The sequence below is a fragment of the Leptonychotes weddellii genome, chromosome 8, assembly GCF_054177405.1.
Source record: "Leptonychotes weddellii isolate Sample4059 chromosome 8, ASM5417740v2, whole genome shotgun sequence".
Classification (NCBI taxonomy): Eukaryota; Metazoa; Chordata; class Mammalia; order Carnivora; family Phocidae; genus Leptonychotes; species Leptonychotes weddellii.
In genome coordinates, this window is record NC_138376.1 from 45,895,595 (window position 1) to 45,902,036 (window position 6,442).

The 6,442-nt window shown below is 36.5% G+C and overlaps 1 pseudogene; it reads right to left on the reverse strand.

The window, feature by feature from the left end:
• Nucleotides 1-3,481: 3,481 nt before the first annotated feature.
• Nucleotides 3,482-3,988, reverse strand: LOC145722842 (cilia- and flagella-associated protein 276 pseudogene; annotated as a pseudogene).
• Between the last annotated feature and the right edge of the window lie 2,454 nt (nt 3,989-6,442).

The window sequence follows — 6,442 nt, forward strand, 5'->3', positions numbered from 1 at the left end:
CTCACATATTTACCTTTTTTTTTTATTATGGTGAGAACACTTAAGATATTAGCAAATTTCAGATAAACAACCCAATATTGTTAACTAAAATCATCATGATATACTCAGATCCCCAGAATTTATTCATCTCACAACTGAAAGGTTGTACCTTTTAACCAATATATTCCCTTTCCCCCCACTGCCCAGCCCCTGACAACTACCATTCTACTCTTTGGTTCTATGAGTGCAGCTGTTTTAGATTCCACATATATGTGAGATCATGCTGTATTTTTCTTTCTGTGTCTGGCTTATTTCACTTTGCATGATGTCATCCGGGTTCACCCATGTTGTCACAAATGACAGAATTTTCTTCTTTTTATGGTTGAATAGATACCATGCTATACTACATTTTCTTTATTCATTAATCTATCAGTAGATACTTAGATTATTTTCATAATTTAGCTACTGTGAAAAAATGTTGCAAAGAACATAGGAGTGCAGATACCTCTTTGTGATACTGATTTTATTTCTTTTGGATAGCTACCTAGAAGGGGGATAGCTGGATCCTATAGTAGTTCTATTTCTAATCTTCTGAGGAACCGCCATAGTGTTTTTTAGAATGACTGTACCAATTTACATTCCCATCAACAGTGAACAAAGGTTCCCTTTCCTAATCTCATCTTTTTTTTTTTTTTTTTAGATTTTATTTATTTGTTTGACAGAGAGAGACACAGTGAGAGAGGGAACACAAGCAGGGGGAGTGGGAGAGAGAGAAGCAGGCTTCCCACGGAGCAGGGAGCCCGATGCGGGGCTCGATCCCAGGACTCTGGGATCATGACCTGAGCTGAAGGCAGACGCTTAACGACTGAGCCACCCAGGCACCCCGTAATCTCATCTCTTTTTATAATAGTCATCTTAACAGGTGTGAGGTGATATCTCATTGTAGTGTTTTGTTTTTGTTTTTGTTTTTGATTCTCTTTTATTTGCCAGGGTCCCTATCCTGGATTGCAAACTCATTTAGAGAAGAGCCACATCTTATTTGCCTTTTTTAAAAACTAATATATATACATATATATTGTTGAGATTTCTCTTAGACATACACTGATGAAATAATCTCTTTAGAAGTTACCAGAAATTGTTTTATTCTATAATGAAAGCAAGTTAAATACTTACAAAAATATAAACCTGTTATGAGGTATGCAGATGTAACCATCCTTCCACTAGTGAGATATTCCAAAATTTCCAAGAACATTTTATTTGTCATAAGTTCCTCATAGCTTATTTTTTAAAAAAGATTTTATATATTTACTTGAGAGAGAGAGAGAACACGAATTGGGGGGAGGGGCAGAGGGAGAGGGAGAAGCAGACTCCCCACTGAGCAGGGAGCCCAACTCAGGGCTCGATTCCTGGACCCTGAAATCATGACCTGAGCCCAAGGCAGACGCTTAACCAACTGAACCACCCAGGTGCCCCCTTCACAGTTTATTTTTGTTCTTGGTTGGTTAATAAGAACAAGCAGATGAAGAATTATAGCTACCAACCATATGTGTTTATTTTCATAATATACCATTTTAGAAAGTAAGAATAAGATTAGAGTGACCTTCAAATTAGAATTGGCAAATATCTTTGCATTTACCATGATATATCCTTTTTCATTTAGAAAACGTTATATAATGGTAAGAAAATCATAGTGTTACTATCTCCAGAATGAGAGGAGGCTCAGAGGAAAATCCCATGGCCCCTCTCTGTGTCTCAATCTTACATTTTTATTTTACATTATTTTTCCAGCTTTACTGATATATAATTGACATTAACATTGTATTAATGTAAGGTGTACAACATAATAATGTGATATATGTTTATATTGCAAAATGATTACCACAAAAATTCAGTTAACATCCATCACCTCACATAGTTACAATTTTTCTTCTTGTGATGAGAACTTTTAAGATCGACTCTCTTAGTAACTTTCAAATATACTCTATATAGTATGAGCTTTAGTCATCGTACTATACATTACATCTCCAGAACTTATTTATCCTATAACTGGAAGTTTTGACCTTTTTGACTACCTGATATACCTGTTGTTCATTTGTATGTCTTCTTTGGAAAAATATCTACCTAGGTCCTTTCCCTATTTTTAAGTTACTTGGTTTTTGTTTTGTTTTGCTATTGAGTTACAGGAGTTCATTATACATTTTGAAGATTTTATTTATTTATTTATTTATTTATTTATTTATTTATTTGAGAGAGAGAGAATGCAAGCGGGGGATGGAGGGCAACAAGCAGACTCTGCGCTGAACGCAGAGCCCAATGCAGGGCTCCATCTCAGGACCCTGAGATCATGACCTGAGCTGAAATCAAGAGTCAGACCCTTAACCAAGTGAGCCACCCAGGAGCCCCATCATTATATGTTTTAAACATTAACTGCTTATCAGGTATGGTTTGGAAATATTTTCTCCCATTCTGTAGGTTGGTTTTTATTTTTTGATTGCTTCCTTTGCTGTACAGAAGCCTTTTAATTTCATGTAGTCCTTATTGCTTATTTTGGCTTTTGTTACCTGTATTCAGGTGTCATGTCCAAAATATTTCTCTTTATTTTTTTATAGGAGCTTAATGGCTTTCATTTTGAGTTAATTTTTGTGTATGGTGTCCTGTGAGTCCACTTTTATTCATTTGTATATGGATATCCAGTTTTCCCAACACCGTTTATTGAGATTATCCTTTCCCCATCGTGTTTTCTTAGTGCGCTTGTCAGAGGTTAATTGACTGTTTATGTGTAGATTTATTTCTAAGCTCTTTGTTTGGCTCCATTGGTCGGTCTTTGTGTCTGTTTTTATACCAGTAGCATACTGTTTTGATCACTACAGCTTTGATAGCTTAAAATCAAGTTTAAAATCAATCAAAATGATACCTCTAGCTTTGATCTTCCCACTCAAAACTGCATTGCCTATTTGGGGTCTTTTGTGGTTTCATATGAATTTTAAAATAGTTTTTTTATTACTTTAAAAATGCCGCTATAATTTTGATAGGTATTACATTCAATCTGTAGATCACTTTGGGTAATATGGACATTTTAAAATGTTGTTAAATATTTTTTCTGCATCTAGTAAGATAACCATACGATTTCTTATATTTCATTCTGTTAATGTGGTACATCACATTTATTTGTGTGTGTCAAGTCATTCTTGTATCACAGGAATAAATTCCCCATGACATTGGTGCAGGATCCACATCCTGGTGCATGTATTGCTGAATTCAATTTGCTAGTATTCTGTTGAGGGTTTTTAAATCTATGTTCATCAGGGATGAACATCAGGGATATTGGCCTATAATTTTCTTTACTTGTAGTGTCCTATCTGGCTTTGGTATGAGGGTAATGTTTCATAAAACAAGTTTGGAAGTATTCTCTACTTTTTTTTTCCCCAGCACAATTCTGTTTAATGGAGGTGGGCAGCAGGATGTTCCACTATGATTAATTTAGTTCAGGGACCTGTCAACATTAGGTAGAGAAGAAGCCACCATCATTCTTTCGGGAGTAGCCTCCATTGGTGGCTGCAGTGTGAGGGGACACTATGGATCCTTGGATAGACTCCTTCTTAGGGTTGATCCAGTGTCTGATGTTAGCTCGGGAAGTGATGGGAGGTGGCAGAGGAGGGGATAAAAGTTCTCCAGGGAATTGGGTATTGATGATTCCATGGGTATCCTGGGTGGTCTCCTGGTGTAAGAGTATCTCACTTTTGTTCTTTAATGTCCCTGTGTGGTGGTTGTACAAGGATACTAAGTGGAAATCCAGGTCATCCTTTGGTATCTCAGGATCAAAAAAATAAACATCCCGCCTCATGGAAGTGATTGTGGGAGTTGAGCTGAGCTGACTCCAGGGTTCCTGTTGCTGAGCAAGGTGAGCTGGGTTCTTATATGGCAGTTTCTTGGAAGCCCGGAGTTTTCCCAGGAAGGTATCATCGTTATCCAAGGTAGGGTGCTGGAAGGGGTCTCAGGCGAAAGGCATGGTAAAATGCGGAGTGACCTGCTGGTGTGAGGGATGGGAAGCCTGTGCAGCCCTACTTTTCTTTTCTTTTTTCTTTTTTTTTTTGAAGACATTAAGAAAGATTGGCACTAATTCTTCTTTAAATGTTTGGTAAAAGTCATCCATGAAGTCATCTGATATTGAGATGGCTTTGGTTGGGAAGATTATGATTACTGATTCAATCTCATTACTCATGTTTGGTCTGTTTAGATTTTGTATTTCTTCATAATTCAGTCTTGGAAGGTTGTATGTTTCTATGAACTTACCCATTTCTTTTGGGTTATCCAATTTGTTGGCATCCAATTGTTGATAGTAGTCTCTCATGATCCTTTGTATTTCTGTGGTACCAGTTGTGGTATTTCCTCATTCATTTCTGAGTTCATTTACTGGAATCTTCTCTCCTTTTCTCTGGGTTAGTTCAGCTAAAGGTTTGTCAATTTTATTTATCTTTTCAAAAAAAAAATTCTAAGCTTCATTGATTGTTTCTATTTTTTTTAAATATTTCATTTATTTCTCCTTTAATACTTCTTTCTTTCCTCCTGCTAACTTTGTTTTTAATTTGTTTTTCTTTTTCTAGTTCCTTAAGGTGTAAAGTTGGGTTATATATTTCAGATCTTTCTTTTTTCTTAACATGGGCATTTTTCACTATAAACTTCCTTCTTAGAACTGCTTTTGCTATATCCTATAAGATTTGATATGTTGGGGGCATCTGGAGGCTCAGTCGGTTAAGCGGCTGCCTTTGGCTCAGGTCATAATCCCAGGATCTTGGGATCAAGCACTCCATTGGGCTCCCTGCTCAGCAGAGAGTCGTTTCTCCCTCCCCCCTGCTCCTGCTCTCTCTCTCTCTCTCAAATAAATAAATAAAAATCTTTAAAAAAAGAGATATGACATATTGTATTTCCCATTCTTGTTTGCCTCATGATACTTTCTGATTTCCCTTTTGGTTTATTCTCTGATCCATTGGCTGTGCAGGACTGTGCAGTATCTATAGACGCTTGATCACATCTTCTGTGGGGTGGACTGGGTACTAGCTATGGGACTCACTATTGGAGGGTAGGGGTATATGGAAGGATGGTGGCATATGAGGGCTAGGAGTCTGTAGGTTGTGTGTGTTACAAGTTTCATGACTGGGCCTCTTGATGGAATCCATGAGGCGGTTAGTGAAACTGGGAACTTTTGTTCAGTTCCCTGCACCCTGGTTGCTGTGTGTCTCCACCGCTTTTCCCTGCTCTAAGCTTCCCCAACTAGCCATGCTGTTCTGGGTGGGGCAAAAAAGAATTGGGCCTTTTGGGCAGCATTCCACATGGATGGGAAAACTGGGTGTTCACTACATGTTCATTTTCTCCTTTGAGAGAAATTGCCAGTCAAGGGCACCTCTCTTGGTACTAAAATGTACCACCTTAGGGAAGGGATGACACTGGTAAACTGTTCGTCCTACCCTCTTCAATATGTCTGTTCTTGGATTTTTTGCTCCAAATATGTGCTGGGCTCCCACAAAGGTACTCTTTCTCATCTATGAGTAGTTGCAAAAATTAGTGTTTCTTTGGGGAAGGAGGTGGCGAGGGCTGAAAACGCCTATCTGACATCTCTTTGATGTTACACAAGAGTAGATTTTTAGAAATTGAGATACTTAGATAATATTCTATATGCATTTGCTAAATCCTTTATTTCTCTTTAGAGGTACGCAGATAGCCACAATAATTATTTGTGCTATCTTGCATGTTAAGTGGTAAAAAATAGCTTTAATTGTTGAGATCAATTTGGAAGACAGTATTTAGATCCAAACTTGTGGAATTTCCTCTTTCCATAAAAAAAAAAATGTTTGTGTACATATTAGGAAGAGGTAATTTTTTCCCGACCTGCCTTGAGTCAATTCGGTTATCCATAGTTTTAAAAAAAAATAGGTGTGTTTTGTTAGAAACAATTTATGGTTGGTGATGACTTATGTTGACATCTTCCCTTTGGAATAAAGAAATAATAAATAAAACAGACATTTAATTAATGGTTCATTCTGCTCAGTTGGAATAATATAAACAATCCTTATTTTTATGATTTGTAATCATACTTCATTTTTTATTTTTTATATTTATTTTGAATAAGAGCATATAATATTTTTTTTCTACTCTTTGAGTAGAAAGATTGTCACATATTTGTGAAGAAGAGAAGCATACAAAGAGATTACTTTGGGGAATAAATGGATGCCAGAAAAAAACAAGACAAAATCTTCCATAAAAGCACTCATGTATTTTTTTTTTAAACAGCCTGTTTTTATAAACTCTGGAAGTAAAATTTTATAGAGTATCAGGTTAGGTTTTTGAAACTTGAATTCTCTTCTCATTCCTTGATATTTTTAGTGTTGTTTAGACTTAATCAGTTTACTAATTTTGGCTATGACAAAAATGTACATATTAAGGTTACAATTTTCCTTAAGGTTAG